Source organism: Coffea arabica, chromosome 8e (genome assembly GCF_036785885.1).
Source record: "Coffea arabica cultivar ET-39 chromosome 8e, Coffea Arabica ET-39 HiFi, whole genome shotgun sequence".
Taxonomy (NCBI): Eukaryota; Viridiplantae; Streptophyta; class Magnoliopsida; order Gentianales; family Rubiaceae; genus Coffea; species Coffea arabica.
This window is the reverse complement of record NC_092324.1, coordinates 31,850,981-31,869,763: the sequence shown is the minus strand read 5'-3', so window position 1 is coordinate 31,869,763 and position 18,783 is coordinate 31,850,981.

Genomic DNA, 18,783 nt, shown 5'->3' with positions numbered 1-18,783 from the left:
AAATCTCAAATATTACATCAAATTCTCCACTAATTACATATCCAAAAGCGAAGCGTCCATGCTTCCACTGCGCCACTCTGATCCATGATCCAACTATTATACAAGAGGAAGTCCAAATTCAAAGTACACATGAGATAATTCATCCGATCACAGGAATAAGTACTACAAGCCTTTCTTCGCCACGAGCCCTGTGGAGGGGAATAAAATAGTTTTGGGGTGAGCTAGAAGCTCAGCGTGTAACCAGAAAAATCAGTAATCGAATCGGTTTAACAATAGTTCATTTCAATGATGTCATAAATCAATGATGGAGTATCAATAATTCAAGAAACATTTACAGTGGAAAGCGATAGCAACATTCATTAAAAGGATACGGGCCCACATGGAGCCAAATATTCGCGCGCTCGCTCGTTCTCCTGCCATTTACCCTTATTCCTCCAACTATTTCAAAATTTCATTTTGTGAATAAACCCTCGTTTGTTCGTTCATTTGTTCATTTCATTCACCCTTTCCTGGACATTGTCCAGGCTCCACCAACCTCCACCAACCTACAAAGGTAATACTCGAGTATACCAAACGTTCACCCAGGTCCCTAATCGCCCGACCGAGTCCGCTTCTGGCTCGAGACGACCGGTAACAAGGGGCAATGGCCAGTTCAGCCCAAAAGGCTTACATTCATGCGCAAGTAGCATTTAATCATTAATCATGAAAATTTCATATTTATTTAGGTCGAGTACGATAAAGTACACACTCGCCCAGAAAACTCGTTTTAACAATCATTGAAAGCACTTAACACATTATCAATCCATAATAACAAGCCAATAAGTCAAGGAAATATATCAAACAAGGAACACTCTCATATAAGCACGCATGATATGCAAGAAAACAGTTCAAAAGTAACTTTGGAAACAGTTCAAAAATAACTTTGGAAACAGTTCAAAAGTAAATAATGCAATAAACGTTTCACAAGTACGTTGGAAATAGTTTAGGGTCACTCATCTCCATGGCTCAGAAATCATCCATCATATAATATTGCCTTGCTCAAATCTAAATCTTAGATCACAAACTCAATGCAAACAAATCCCTTCAAAGTTCGGACAACACTTCCCCTGAATTGCTAACTTTTCCAGCCATCATGGCTTCATTATTTCCTCAGCCAGTCCCAAAGTCACACGAAATATAAATTCTTCACAACGGCCGTTCAATAGGCTCCCAAGTACAAGTACAATTCAAGCTCTAAAATATTCCAACAAGCACAATAAGACTCGATTACAAGTCATAAACCAATTCCAAATACCACCAAAATAGGGCTCCATAAGAATGTATAAGCACTAGAGTAAACCAGGAAAAATCCGGAAATGATTTAGCTTTAACCCTGAAAAAAATAATTTTTGATGTCATTTTGCGGTAATGGCACCAAAGGCGCTACGATTGTCGGATGAAGGTACAAGATACACCGTTTCGAAGCTAAGAGATAGGAATACAATATTACAGAAGGTCACTCAACCCAGTTTCGAGTGTAACCAGGTCAAAAATGCAAGATACTACACCAGAACCGCAAAAACAGATTCACAGAACGCATTCTAGCAGAAACATTATAAATCAGGCTACCTAAGTCCAAATCCAGAATTTCCAAAACCATCTGAAAGCTAAGAAACAGGGATACATTTCATCAGAAGACCTCAACAACCAATTCAGAAGCAATTCCAGCCAAAACAACCAATTACTGGCGCAATTCTTACATTCGGGTAAAACCAGGACAGCAAGGGTAATTTCGACTTTTCTCATTCTACGCTACTCCGATTGACCTGAAATTTTGTAGGCACCTCTAAAATGTCATTCCCTAAAACTTTCATGTTTTAAGTCAAGGACAATTCACCCTCTAACTAGGAGCTATAAATTCGGGCAGAATGTTCCCAATAGAACCCTAACTTTCTAAAATTTCTTCCAAACCAGAAATTGGTTGCAATTATCCACTTTTTCCACCTTCTAGAGTCATTATATACCATTTCCAATCATCATTGATAGCCACACAATCATGCTCATATTAAAACAGAAAAATCCCCAAAAATAATAAAACTTCATCACTTCAACCACAAATCAAGAAATAATCCATAAACTTGCATCTCATACTACCACTAATCATGATTTAAGCATCAATTAAGGAAGGAGGGTGGTTCTTCACAACTCACCTTAGAAACAAGAGAGAGGGAGCAATAGGTTCTCTTAGCTTGCCAAATAACTCCACAAATCAACTCACAAACACTAAGTGAAGAGGTTTTATGGAGAGATTGCAAGATTAAATGGTTAGATTGTTGAACTCGAGCAAGATTGAAGCCAAAAATTGAAGAGTTTTCTTTCTTTTCTTGCCTTGAAGAAGTCGGCCAAGAGGAAGACAAAAATGAGGAATTTTGGTGAATTTTTAGTTATTTAAGTCAATTGATAAGACATGGAATAGTAGTCAAATGGTCCACCCAATAGCCAAGTGACACTTGTCACTTAATTTAATGCTTGCCTAACTTTTGTCTCTCTCATACCAATCCACTTAGCATCCTCTACTTATCTCTTAACACCCGATAAATTAATTCCAGTATCCAAAACTTAACCTAGTTGGCCGAATTTTTCTGAACTTTTCGCACTAGTGGGTCCCACGTCCGGTATATGCTCTTAATTTCTCAAAAACTATCCAATACTAGAAAAATCAACCAAAAACTATATTTACTCACAAAAATTATTTTCCCAATTTCTCACATCAATAAAATATGGAAAAACGTGCAATTATAAAAAAAAATAAAACCGAGTACTTTAAAACAAAATTACAGGCTCTCACACTTATACTTTTCGGGGCGTCACAATCTCCCCTCCTTAAAAGAGTGTCGTCCTCGGCATTCCCTCTTGTACCAATCAAGTCAAAACATCCCGCAAAAATCACTCAAGCATTCCAAGGAAACACTAAGAGTCAAATCAAACCCACAGTCCGGCATCCTAAACTTCAAGCCAAGGATACACAACAGAGATCTGAAGCCTAAGCTCCGATACCAACTGTGACAGCCCCACCTCCCCCTAAGGCGAACCAGAGGGTTCGGCGGGCCGCCTGCCCAACTCTCGCCGGGACTCAGTCGCTCACTACAGTCCTCAAACAAATATAAGATAAATCTCAATATAACTCAAATGAATTACAAGATAAATCTCAAATATTACATCAAATTCTCCACTAATTACATATCCAAAAGCGAAGCGTCCATGCTTCCACTGCGCCACTCTGATCCATGATCCAACTATTATACAAGAGGAAGTCCAAATTCAAAGTACACATGAGATAATTCATCCGATCACAGGAATAAGTACTACAAGCCTTTCTTCGCCACGAGCCCTGTGGAGGGGAATAAAATAGTTTTGGGGTGAGCTAGAAGCTCAGCGTGTAACCAGAAAAATCAGTAATCGAATCGGTTTAACAATAGTTCATTTCAATGATGTCATAAATCAATGATGGAGTATCAATAATTCAAGAAACATTTACAGTGGAAAGCGATAGCAACATTCATTAAAAGGATACGGGCCCACATGGAGCCAAATATTCGCGCGCTCGCTCGTTCTCCTGCCATTTACCCTTATTCCTCCAACTATTTCAAAATTTCATTTTGTGAATAAACCCTCGTTTGTTCGTTCATTTGTTCATTTCATTCACCCTTTCCTGGACATTGTCCAGGCTCCACCAACCTCCACCAACCTACAAAGGTAATACTCGAGTATACCAAACGTTCACCCAGGTCCCTAATCGCCCGACCGAGTCCGCTTCTGGCTCGAGACGACCGGTAACAAGGGGCAATGGCCAGTTCAGCCCAAAAGGCTTACATTCATGCGCAAGTAGCATTTAATCATTAATCATGAAAATTTCATATTTATTTAGGTCGAGTACGATAAAGTACACACTCGCCCAGAAAACTCGTTTTAACAATCATTGAAAGCACTTAACACATTATCAATCCATAATAACAAGCCAATAAGTCAAGGAAATATATCAAACAAGGAACACTCTCATATAAGCACGCATGATATGCAAGAAAACAGTTCAAAAGTAACTTTGGAAACAGTTCAAAAATAACTTTGGAAACAGTTCAAAAGTAAATAATGCAATAAACGTTTCACAAGTACGTTGGAAATAGTTTAGGGTCACTCATCTCCATGGCTCAGAAATCATCCATCATATAATATTGCCTTGCTCAAATCTAAATCTTAGATCACAAACTCAATGCAAACAAATCCCTTCAAAGTTCGGACAACACTTCCCCTGAATTGCTAACTTTTCCCGCCATCATGGCTTCATTATTTCCTCAGCCAGTCCCAAAGTCACACGAAATATAAATTCTTCACAACGGCCGTTCAATAGGCTCCCAAGTACAAGTACAATTCAAGCTCTAAAATATTCCAACAAGCACAATAAGACTCGATTACAAGTCATAAACCAATTCCAAATACCACCAAAATAGGGCTCCATAAGAATGTATAAGCACTAGAGTAAACCAGGAAAAATCCGGAAATGATTTAGCTTTAACCCTGAAAAAAATAATTTTTGATGTCATTTTGCGGTAATGGCACCAAAGGCGCTACGATTGTCGGATGAAGGTACAAGATACACCGTTTCGAAGCTAAGAGATAGGAATACAATATTACAGAAGGTCACTCAACCCAGTTTCGAGTGTAACCAGGTCAAAAATGCAAGATACTACACCAGAACCGCAAAAACAGATTCACAGAACGCATTCTAGCAGAAACATTATAAATCAGGCTACCTAAGTCCAAATCCAGAATTTCCAAAACCATATGAAAGCTAAGAAACAGGGATACATTTCATCAGAAGACCTCAACAACCAATTCAGAAGCAATTCCAGCCAAAACAACCAATTACTGGCGCAATTCTTACATTCGGGTAAAACCAGGACAGCAAGGGTAATTTCGACTTTTCTCATTCTACGCTACTCCGATTGACCTGAAATTTTGTAGGCACCTCTAAAATGTCATTCCCTAAAACTTTCATGTTTTAAGTCAAGGACAATTCACCCTCTAACTAGGAGCTATAAATTCGGGCAGAATGTTCCCAATAGAACCCTAACTTTCTAAAATTTCTTCCAAACCAGAAATTGGTTGCAATTATCCACTTTTTCCACCTTCTAGAGTCATTATATACCATTTCCAATCATCATTGATAGCCACACAATCATGCTCATATTAAAACAGAAAAATCCCCAAAAATAATAAAACTTCATCACTTCAACCACAAATCAAGAAATAATCCATAAACTTGCATCTCATACTACCACTAATCATGATTTAAGCATCAATTAAGGAAGGAGGGTGGTTCTTCACAACTCACCTTAGAAACAAGAGAGAGGGAGCAATAGGTTCTCTTAGCTTGCCAAATAACTCCACAAATCAACTCACAAACACTAAGTGAAGAGGTTTTATGGAGAGATTGCAAGATTAAATGGTTAGATTGTTGAACTCGAGCAAGATTGAAGCCAAAAATTGAAGAGTTTTCTTTCTTTTCTTGCCTTGAAGAAGTCGGCCAAGAGGAAGACAAAAATGAGGAATTTTGGTGAATTTTTAGTTATTTAAGTCAATTGATAAGACATGGAATAGTAGTCAAATGGTCCACCCAATAGCCAAGTGACACTTGTCACTTAATTTAATGCTTGCCTAACTTTTGTCTCTCTCATACCAATCCACTTAGCATCCTCTACTTATCTCTTAACACCCGATAAATTAATTCCAGTATCCAAAACTTAACCTAGTTGGCCGAATTTTTCTGAACTTTTCGCACTAGTGGGTCCCACGTCCGGTATATGCTCTTAATTTCTCAAAAACTATCCAATACTAGAAAAATCAACCAAAAACTATATTTACTCACAAAAATTATTTTCCCAATTTCTCACATCAATAAAATATGGAAAAACGTGCAATTATAAAAAAAAATAAAACCGAGTACTTTAAAACAAAATTACAGGCTCTCACACTTATACTTTTCGGGGCGTCACAATCTCCCCTCCTTAAAAGAGTGTCGTCCTCGGCATTCCCTCTTGTACCAATCAAGTCAAAACATCCCGCAAAAATCACTCAAGCATTCCAAGGAAACACTAAGAGTCAAATCAAACCCACAGTCCGGCATCCTAAACTTCAAGCCAAGGATACACAACAGAGATCTGAAGCCTAAGCTCCGATACCAACTGTGACAGCCCCACCTCCCCCTAAGGCGAACCAGAGGGTTCGGCGGGCCGCCTGCCCAACTCTCGCCGGGACTCAGTCGCTCACTACAGTCCTCAAACAAATATAAGATAAATCTCAATATAACTCAAATGAATTACAAGATAAATCTCAAATATTACATCAAATTCTCCACTAATTACATATCCAAAAGCGAAGCGTCCATGCTTCCACTGCGCCACTCTGATCCATGATCCAACTATTATACAAGAGGAAGTCCAAATTCAAAGTACACATGAGATAATTCATCCGATCACAGGAATAAGTACTACAAGCCTTTCTTCGCCACGAGCCCTGTGGAGGGGAATAAAATAGTTTTGGGGTGAGCTAGAAACTCAGCGTGTAACCAGAAAAATCAGTAATCGAATCGGTTTAACAATAGTTCATTTCAATGATGTCATAAATCAATGATGGAGTATCAATAATTCAAGAAACATTTACAGTGGAAAGCGATAGCAACATTCATTAAAAGGATACGGGCCCACATGGAGCCAAATATTCGCGCGCTCGCTCGTTCTCCTGCCATTTACCCTTATTCCTCCAACTATTTCAAAATTTCATTTTGTGAATAAACCCTCGTTTGTTCGTTCATTTGTTCATTTCATTCACCCTTTCCTGGACATTGTCCAGGCTCCACCAACCTCCACCAACCTACAAAGGTAATACTCGAGTATACCAAACGTTCACCCAGGTCCCTAATCGCCCGACCGAGTCCGCTTCTGGCTCGAGACGACCGGTAACAAGGGGCAATGGCCAGTTCAGCCCAAAAGGCTTACATTCATGCGCAAGTAGCATTTAATCATTAATCATGAAAATTTCATATTTATTTAGGTCGAGTACGATAAAGTACACACTCGCCCAGAAAACTCGTTTTAACAATCATTGAAAGCACTTAACACATTATCAATCCATAATAACAAGCCAATAAGTCAAGGAAATATATCAAACAAGGAACACTCTCATATAAGCACGCATGATATGCAAGAAAACAGTTCAAAAGTAACTTTGGAAACAGTTCAAAAATAACTTTGGAAACAGTTCAAAAGTAAATAATGCAATAAACGTTTCACAAGTACGTTGGAAATAGTTTAGGGTCACTCATCTCCATGGCTCAGAAATCATCCATCATATAATATTGCCTTGCTCAAATCTAAATCTTAGATCACAAACTCAATGCAAACAAATCCCTTCAAAGTTCGGACAACACTTCCCCTGAATTGCTAACTTTTCCCGCCATCATGGCTTCATTATTTCCTCAGCCAGTCCCAAAGTCACACGAAATATAAATTCTTCACAACGGCCGTTCAATAGGCTCCCAAGTACAAGTACAATTCAAGCTCTAAAATATTCCAACAAGCACAATAAGACTCGATTACAAGTCATAAACCAATTCCAAATACCACCAAAATAGGGCTCCATAAGAATGTATAAGCACTAGAGTAAACCAGGAAAAATCCGGAAATGATTTAGCTTTAACCCTGAAAAAAATAATTTTTGATGTCATTTTGCGGTAATGGCACCAAAGGCGCTACGATTGTCGGATGAAGGTACAAGATACACCGTTTCGAAGCTAAGAGATAGGAATACAATATTACAGAAGGTCACTCAACCCAGTTTCGAGTGTAACCAGGTCAAAAATGCAAGATACTACACCAGAACCGCAAAAACAGATTCACAGAACGCATTCTAGCAGAAACATTATAAATCAGGCTACCTAAGTCCAAATCCAGAATTTCCAAAACCATATGAAAGCTAAGAAACAGGGATACATTTCATCAGAAGACCTCAACAACCAATTCAGAAGCAATTCCAGCCAAAACAACCAATTACTGGCGCAATTCTTACATTCGGGTAAAACCAGGACAGCAAGGGTAATTTCGACTTTTCTCATTCTACGCTACTCCGATTGACCTGAAATTTTGTAGGCACCTCTAAAATGTCATTCCCTAAAACTTTCATGTTTTAAGTCAAGGACAATTCACCCTCTAACTAGGAGCTATAAATTCGGGCAGAATGTTCCCAATAGAACCCTAACTTTCTAAAATTTCTTCCAAACCAGAAATTGGTTGCAATTATCCACTTTTTCCACCTTCTAGAGTCATTATATACCATTTCCAATCATCATTGATAGCCACACAATCATGCTCATATTAAAACAGAAAAATCCCCAAAAATAATAAAACTTCATCACTTCAACCACAAATCAAGAAATAATCCATAAACTTGCATCTCATACTACCACTAATCATGATTTAAGCATCAATTAAGGAAGGAGGGTGGTTCTTCACAACTCACCTTAGAAACAAGAGAGAGGGAGCAATAGGTTCTCTTAGCTTGCCAAATAACTCCACAAATCAACTCACAAACACTAAGTGAAGAGGTTTTATGGAGAGATTGCAAGATTAAATGGTTAGATTGTTGAACTCGAGCAAGATTGAAGCCAAAAATTGAAGAGTTTTCTTTCTTTTCTTGCCTTGAAGAAGTCGGCCAAGAGGAAGACAAAAATGAGGAATTTTGGTGAATTTTTAGTTATTTAAGTCAATTGATAAGACATGGAATAGTAGTCAAATGGTCCACCCAATAGCCAAGTGACACTTGTCACTTAATTTAATGCTTGCCTAACTTTTGTCTCTCTCATACCAATCCACTTAGCATCCTCTACTTATCTCTTAACACCCGATAAATTAATTCCAGTATCCAAAACTTAACCTAGTTGGCCGAATTTTTCTGAACTTTTCGCACTAGTGGGTCCCACGTCCGGTATATGCTCTTAATTTCTCAAAAACTATCCAATACTAGAAAAATCAACCAAAAACTATATTTACTCACAAAAATTATTTTCCCAATTTCTCACATCAATAAAATATGGAAAAACGTGCAATTATAAAAAAAAATAAAACCGAGTACTTTAAAACAAAATTACAGGCTCTCACACTTATACTTTTCGGGGCGTCACAATCTCCCCTCCTTAAAAGAGTGTCGTCCTCGGCATTCCCTCTTGTACCAATCAAGTCAAAACATCCCGCAAAAATCACTCAAGCATTCCAAGGAAACACTAAGAGTCAAATCAAACCCACAGTCCGGCATCCTAAACTTCAAGCCAAGGATACACAACAGAGATCTGAAGCCTAAGCTCCGATACCAACTGTGACAGCCCCACCTCCCCCTAAGGCGAACCAGAGGGTTCGGCGGGCCGCCTGCCCAACTCTCGCCGGGACTCAGTCGCTCACTACAGTCCTCAAACAAATATAAGATAAATCTCAATATAACTCAAATGAATTACAAGATAAATCTCAAATATTACATCAAATTCTCCACTAATTACATATCCAAAAGCGAAGCGTCCATGCTTCCACTGCGCCACTCTGATCCATGATCCAACTATTATACAAGAGGAAGTCCAAATTCAAAGTACACATGAGATAATTCATCCGATCACAGGAATAAGTACTACAAGCCTTTCTTCGCCACGAGCCCTGTGGAGGGGAATAAAATAGTTTTGGGGTGAGCTAGAAACTCAGCGTGTAACCAGAAAAATCAGTAATCGAATCGGTTTAACAATAGTTCATTTCAATGATGTCATAAATCAATGATGGAGTATCAATAATTCAAGAAACATTTACAGTGGAAAGCGATAGCAACATTCATTAAAAGGATACGGGCCCACATGGAGCCAAATATTCGCGCGCTCGCTCGTTCTCCTGCCATTTACCCTTATTCCTCCAACTATTTCAAAATTTCATTTTGTGAATAAACCCTCGTTTGTTCGTTCATTTGTTCATTTCATTCACCCTTTCCTGGACATTGTCCAGGCTCCACCAACCTCCACCAACCTACAAAGGTAATACTCGAGTATACCAAACGTTCACCCAGGTCCCTAATCGCCCGACCGAGTCCGCTTCTGGCTCGAGACGACCGGTAACAAGGGGCAATGGCCAGTTCAGCCCAAAAGGCTTACATTCATGCGCAAGTAGCATTTAATCATTAATCATGAAAATTTCATATTTATTTAGGTCGAGTACGATAAAGTACACACTCGCCCAGAAAACTCGTTTTAACAATCATTGAAAGCACTTAACACATTATCAATCCATAATAACAAGCCAATAAGTCAAGGAAATATATCAAACAAGGAACACTCTCATATAAGCACGCATGATATGCAAGAAAACAGTTCAAAAGTAACTTTGGAAACAGTTCAAAAATAACTTTGGAAACAGTTCAAAAGTAAATAATGCAATAAACGTTTCACAAGTACGTTGGAAATAGTTTAGGGTCACTCATCTCCATGGCTCAGAAATCATCCATCATATAATATTGCCTTGCTCAAATCTAAATCTTAGATCACAAACTCAATGCAAACAAATCCCTTCAAAGTTCGGACAACACTTCCCCTGAATTGCTAACTTTTCCCGCCATCATGGCTTCATTATTTCCTCAGCCAGTCCCAAAGTCACACGAAATATAAATTCTTCACAACGGCCGTTCAATAGGCTCCCAAGTACAAGTACAATTCAAGCTCTAAAATATTCCAACAAGCACAATAAGACTCGATTACAAGTCATAAACCAATTCCAAATACCACCAAAATAGGGCTCCATAAGAATGTATAAGCACTAGAGTAAACCAGGAAAAATCCGGAAATGATTTAGCTTTAACCCTGAAAAAAATAATTTTTGATGTCATTTTGCGGTAATGGCACCAAAGGCGCTACGATTGTCGGATGAAGGTACAAGATACACCGTTTCGAAGCTAAGAGATAGGAATACAATATTACAGAAGGTCACTCAACCCAGTTTCGAGTGTAACCAGGTCAAAAATGCAAGATACTACACCAGAACCGCAAAAACAGATTCACAGAACGCATTCTAGCAGAAACATTATAAATCAGGCTACCTAAGTCCAAATCCAGAATTTCCAAAACCATATGAAAGCTAAGAAACAGGGATACATTTCATCAGAAGACCTCAACAACCAATTCAGAAGCAATTCCAGCCAAAACAACCAATTACTGGCGCAATTCTTACATTCGGGTAAAACCAGGACAGCAAGGGTAATTTCGACTTTTCTCATTCTACGCTACTCCGATTGACCTGAAATTTTGTAGGCACCTCTAAAATGTCATTACCTAAAACTTTCATGTTTTAAGTCAAGGACAATTCACCCTCTAACTAGGAGCTATAAATTCGGGCAGAATGTTCCCAATAGAACCCTAACTTTCTAAAATTTCTTCCAAACCAGAAATTGGTTGCAATTATCCACTTTTTCCACCTTCTAGAGTCATTATATACCATTTCCAATCATCATTGATAGCCACACAATCATGCTCATATTAAAACAGAAAAATCCCCAAAAATAATAAAACTTCATCACTTCAACCACAAATCAAGAAATAATCCATAAACTTGCATCTCATACTACCACTAATCATGATTTAAGCATCAATTAAGGAAGGAGGGTGGTTCTTCACAACTCACCTTAGAAACAAGAGAGAGGGAGCAATAGGTTCTCTTAGCTTGCCAAATAACTCCACAAATCAACTCACAAACACTAAGTGAAGAGGTTTTATGGAGAGATTGCAAGATTAAATGGTTAGATTGTTGAACTCGAGCAAGATTGAAGCCAAAAATTGAAGAGTTTTCTTTCTTTTCTTGCCTTGAAGAAGTCGGCCAAGAGGAAGACAAAAATGAGGAATTTTGGTGAATTTTTAGTTATTTAAGTCAATTGATAAGACATGGAATAGTAGTCAAATGGTCCACCCAATAGCCAAGTGACACTTGTCACTTAATTTAATGCTTGCCTAACTTTTGTCTCTCTCATACCAATCCACTTAGCATCCTCTACTTATCTCTTAACACCCGATAAATTAATTCCAGTATCCAAAACTTAACCTAGTTGGCCGAATTTTTCTGAACTTTTCGCACTAGTGGGTCCCACGTCCGGTATATGCTCTTAATTTCTCAAAAACTATCCAATACTAGAAAAATCAACCAAAAACTATATTTACTCACAAAAATTATTTTCCCAATTTCTCACATCAATAAAATATGGAAAAACGTGCAATTATAAAAAAAAATAAAACCGAGTACTTTAAAACAAAATTACAGGCTCTCACACTTATACTTTTCGGGGCGTCACAATCTCCCCTCCTTAAAAGAGTGTCGTCCTCGGCATTCCCTCTTGTACCAATCAAGTCAAAACATCCCGCAAAAATCACTCAAGCATTCCAAGGAAACACTAAGAGTCAAATCAAACCCACAGTCCGGCATCCTAAACTTCAAGCCAAGGATACACAACAGAGATCTGAAGCCTAAGCTCCGATACCAACTGTGACAGCCCCACCTCCCCCTAAGGCGAACCAGAGGGTTCGGCGGGCCGCCTGCCCAACTCTCGCCGGGACTCAGTCGCTCACTACAGTCCTCAAACAAATATAAGATAAATCTCAATATAACTCAAATGAATTACAAGATAAATCTCAAATATTACATCAAATTCTCCACTAATTACATATCCAAAAGCGAAGCGTCCATGCTTCCACTGCGCCACTCTGATCCATGATCCAACTATTATACAAGAGGAAGTCCAAATTCAAAGTACACATGAGATAATTCATCCGATCACAGGAATAAGTACTACAAGCCTTTCTTCGCCACGAGCCCTGTGGAGGGGAATAAAATAGTTTTGGGGTGAGCTAGAAGCTCAGCGTGTAACCAGAAAAATCAGTAATCGAATCGGTTTAACAATAGTTCATTTCAATGATGTCATAAATCAATGATGGAGTATCAATAATTCAAGAAACATTTACAGTGGAAAGCGATAGCAACATTCATTAAAAGGATACGGGCCCACATGGAGCCAAATATTCGCGCGCTCGCTCGTTCTCCTGCCATTTACCCTTATTCCTCCAACTATTTCAAAATTTCATTTTGTGAATAAACCCTCGTTTGTTCGTTCATTTGTTCATTTCATTCACCCTTTCCTGGACATTGTCCAGGCTCCACCAACCTCCACCAACCTACAAAGGTAATACTCGAGTATACCAAACGTTCACCCAGGTCCCTAATCGCCCGACCGAGTCCGCTTCTGGCTCGAGACGACCGGTAACAAGGGGCAATGGCCAGTTCAGCCCAAAAGGCTTACATTCATGCGCAAGTAGCATTTAATCATTAATCATGAAAATTTCATATTTATTTAGGTCGAGTACGATAAAGTACACACTCGCCCAGAAAACTCGTTTTAACAATCATTGAAAGCACTTAACACATTATCAATCCATAATAACAAGCCAATAAGTCAAGGAAATATATCAAACAAGGAACACTCTCATATAAGCACGCATGATATGCAAGAAAACAGTTCAAAAGTAACTTTGGAAACAGTTCAAAAATAACTTTGGAAACAGTTCAAAAGTAAATAATGCAATAAACGTTTCACAAGTACGTTGGAAATAGTTTAGGGTCACTCACCTCCATGGCTCAGAAATCATCCATCATATAATATTGCCTTGCTCAAATCTAAATCTTAGATCACAAACTCAATGCAAACAAATCCCTTCAAAGTTCGGACAACACTTCCCCTGAATTGCTAACTTTTCCCGCCATCATGGCTTCATTATTTCCTCAGCCAGTCCCAAAGTCACACGAAATATAAATTCTTCACAACGGCCGTTCAATAGGCTCCCAAGTACAAGTACAATTCAAGCTCTAAAATATTCCAACAAGCACAATAAGACTCGATTACAAGTCATAAACCAATTCCAAATACCACCAAAATAGGGCTCCATAAGAATGTATAAGCACTAGAGTAAACCAGGAAAAATCCGGAAATGATTTAGCTTTAACCCTGAAAAAAATAATTTTTGATGTCATTTTGCGGTAATGGCACCAAAGGCGCTACGATTGTCGGATGAAGGTGCAAGATACACCGTTTCGAAGCTAAGAGATAGGAATACAATATTACAGAAGGTCACTCAACCCAGTTTCGAGTGTAACCAGGTCAAAAATGCAAGATACTACACCAGAACCGCAAAAACAGATTCACAGAACGCATTCTAGCAGAAACATCATAAATCAGGCTACCTAAGTCCAAATCCAGAATTTCCAAAACCATCTGAAAGCTAAGAAACAGGGATACATTTCATCAGAAGACCTCAACAACCAATTCAGAAGCAATTCCAGCCAAAACAACCAATTACTGGCGCAATTCTTACATTCGGGTAAAACCAGGACAGCAAGGGTAATTTCGACTTTTCTCATTCTACGCTACTCCGATTGACCTGAAATTTTGTAGGCACCTCTAAAATGTCATTCCCTAAAACTTTCATGCTTTAAGTCAAGGACAATTCGGCCTCTAACTAGGAGCTATAAATTCGGGCAGAATGTTCCCAATAGAACCCTAACTTTCTAAAATTTCTTCCAAACCAGAAATTGGTTGCAATTATCCACTTTTTCCACCTTCTAGAGTCATTATATACCATTTCCAATAATCATTGATAGCCACACAATCATGCTCATATTAAAACAGAAAAATCCCCAAAAATAATAAAACTTCATCATTTCAACCACAAATCAAGAAATAATCCATAAACTTGCATCTCATACTACCACTAATCATGATTTAAGCATCAATTAAGGAAGGAGGGTGGTTCTTCACAACTCACCTTAGAAACAAGAGAGAGGGAGCAATAGGTTCTCTTAGCTTTCCAAATAACTCCACAAATCAACTCACAAACACTAAGTGAAGAGGTTTTATGGAGAGATTGCAAGATTAAATGGTTAGATTGTTGAACTCGAGCAAGATTGAAGCCAAAAATTGAAGAGTTTTCTTTCTTTTCTTGCCTTGAAGAAGTCGGCCAAGAGGAAGACAAAAATGAGGAATTTTGGTGAATTTTTAGTTATTTAAGTCAATTGATAAGACATGGAATAGTAGTCAAATGGTCCACCCAATAGCCAAGTGACACTTGTCACTTAATTTAATGCTTGCCTAACTTTTGTCTCTCTCATACCAATCCACTTAGCATCCTCTGCTTATCTCTTAACACCCGATAAATTAATTCCAGTATCCAAAACTTAACCTAGTTGGCCGAATTTTTCTGAACTTTTCGCACTAGTGGGTCCCACGTCCGGTATATGCTCTTAATTTCTCAAAAACAATCCAATACTAGAAAAATCGACCAAAAACTATATTTACTCACAAAAATTGTTTTCCCAATTTCTCACATCAATAAAATATGGAAAAACGTGCAATTATAAAAAAAAATAAAACCGAGTACTTTAAAACAAAATTACAGGCTCTCACACTTATACTTTTCGGGGCGTCACAATCTCCCCTCCTTAAAAGAGTGTCGTCCTCGGCATTCCCTCTTGTACCAATCAAGTCAAAACATCCCGCAAAAATCACTCAAGCATTCCAAGGAAACACTAAGAGTCAAATCAAACCCACAGTCCGGCATCCTAAACTTCAAGCCAAGGATACACAACAGAGATCTGAAGCCTAAGCTCAGATACCAACTGTGACAGCCCCACCTCCCCCTAAGGCGAACCAGAGGGTTCGGCGGGCCGCCTGCCCAACTCTCGCCGGGACTCAGTCGCTCACTACAGTCCTCAAACAAATATAAGATAAATCTCAATATAACTCAAATGAATTACAAGATAAATCTCAAATATTACATCAAATTCTCCACTAATTACATATCCAAAAGCGAAGCGTCCATGCTTCCACTGCGCCACTCTGATCCATGATCCAACTATTATACAAGAGGAAGTCCAAATTCAAAGTACACATGAGGTAATTCATCCGATCACAGGAATAAGTACTACAAGCCTTTCTTCGCCACGAGCCCTGTGAAGGGGAATAAAATAGTTTTGGGGTGAGCTAGAAGCTCAGCGTGTAACCAGAAAAATCAGTAATCGAATCGGTTTAACAATAGTTCATTTCAATGATGTCATAAATCAATGATGGAGTATCAATAATTCAAGAAACATTTACAATGGAAAGCGATAGCAACATTCATTAAAAGGATACGGGCCCACATGGAGCCAAATATTCGCGCGCTCGCTCGTTCTCCTGCCATTTCCCCTTATTCCTCCAACTGTTTCAAAATTTCATTTTGTGAATAAACCCTCGTTTGTTCGTTCATTTGTTCATTTCATTCACCCTTTCCTGGACATTGTCCAGGCTCCACCAACCTCCACCAACCTACAAAGGTAATACTCGAGTATACCAAACGTTCACCCAGGTCCCTAATCGCCCGACCGAGTCCGCTTCTGGCTCGAGACGACCGGTAACAAGGGGCAATGGCCAGTTCAGCCCAAAAGGCTTACATTCATGCGCAAGTAGCATTTAATCATTAATCATGAAAATTTCATATTTATTTAGGTCGAGTACGATAAAGTACACACTCGCCCAGAAAACTCGTTTTAACAATCATTGAAAGCACTTAACACATTATCAATCCATAATAACAAGCCAATAAGTCAAGGAAATATATCAAACAAGGAACACTCTCATATAAGCACGCATGATATGCAAGAAAACAGTTCAAAAGTAACTTTGGAAACAGTTCAAAAATAACTTTGGAAACAGTTCAAAAGTAAATAATGCAATAAACGTTTCACAAGTACGTTGGAAATAGTTTAGGGTCACTCACCTCCATGGCTCAGAAATCATCCATCATATAATATTGCCTTGCTCAAATCTAAATCTTAGATCACAAACTCAATGCAAACAAATCCCTTCAAAGTTCGGACAACACTTCCCCTGAATTGCTAACTTTTCCCGCCATCATGGCTTCATTATTTCCTCAGCCAGTCCCAAAGTCACACGAAATATAAATTCTTCACAACGGCCGTTCAATAGGCTCCCAAGTACAAGTACAATTCAAGCTCTAAAATATTCCAACAAGCACAATGAGACTCGATTACAAGTCATAAACCAATTCCAAATACCACCAAAATAGGGCTCCATAAGAATGTATAAGCACTAGAGTAAACCAGGAAAAATCCGGATATGATTTAGCTTTAACCCTGAAAAAATAATTTTTGATGTCATTTTGCGGTAATGGCACCAAAGGCGCTACGATTGTCGGATGAAGGTGCAAGATACACCGTTTCGAAGCTAAGAGATAGGACTACAATATTACATAAGGTCACTCAACCCAGTTTCGAGTGTAACCAGGTCAAAAATGCAAGATACTACACCAGAACCGCAAAAACAGATTCACAGAACGCATTCTAGCAGAAACATCATAAATCAGGCTACCTGAGTCCAAATCCAGAAATTCCAAAACCATCTGAAAGCTAAGAAACAGGGATACATTTCATCAGAAGACCTCAACAACCAATTCGGAAGCAATTCCAACCAAACCAACCAATTACTGGCGCAATTCTTACATTCGGGTAAAACCAGGACAGCAAGGGTAATTTCGACTTTTCTCATTCTACGCTACTCCGATTGACCTGAAATTTTGTAGGCACCTCTAAAATGTCATTCCCTAAAACTTTGATGCTTTAAGCAAAGAACAATTCGGCCTCTAACTAGGAGCTATAAATTCGGGCAGAATGTTCCCAATAGAACCCTAACTTTCTAAAATTTCTTCCAAACCAGAAATTGGTTGCAATTATCCACTTTTTCCACCTTCTAGAGTCATTATATACCATTTCCAATAATCATTGATAGCCACACAATCATGCTCATATTAAAACAGAAAAATCCCCAAAAATAATAAAACTTCATCACTTCAACCACAAATCAAGAAATAATCCATAAACTTGCATCTCATACTACCACTAATCATGATTTAAGCATCAATTAAGGAAGGAGGGTGGTTCTTCACAACTCACCTTAGAAACAAGAGAGAGGGAGCAATAGGTTCTCTTAGCTTTCCAAATAACTCCACAAATCAACTCACAAACACTAAGTGAAGAGGTTTTATGGAGAGATTGCAAGATTAAATGGTTAGATTGTTGAACTCGAGCAAGATTGAAGCCAAAAATTGAAGAGTTTTCTTTCTTTTCTTGCCTTGAAGAAGTCGGCCAAGAGGAAGACAAAAATGAGGAATTTTGGTGAATTTTTAGTTATTTAAGTCAATTGATAAGACATGGAATAGTAGTCAAATGGTCCACCCAATAGCCAAGTGACACTTGTCACTTAATTTAATGCTTGCCTAACTTTTGTCTCTCTCATACCAATCCACTTAGCATCCTCTACTTATCTCTTAACACCCGATAAATTAATTCCAGTATCCAAAACTTAACCTAGTTGGCCGAATTTTTCTGAACTTTTCGCACTAGTGGGTCCCACGTCCGGTATATGCTCTTAATTTCTCAAAAACAATCCAATACTAGAAAAATCGACCAAAAACTATATTTACTCACAAAAATTGTTTTCCCAATTTCTCACATCAATAAAATATGGAAAAACGTGCAATTATAAAAAAAAATAAAACCGAGTACTTTAAAACAAAATTACAGGCTCTCACACTTATACTTTTCGGGGCGTCACAATCTCCCCTCCTTAAAAGAGTGT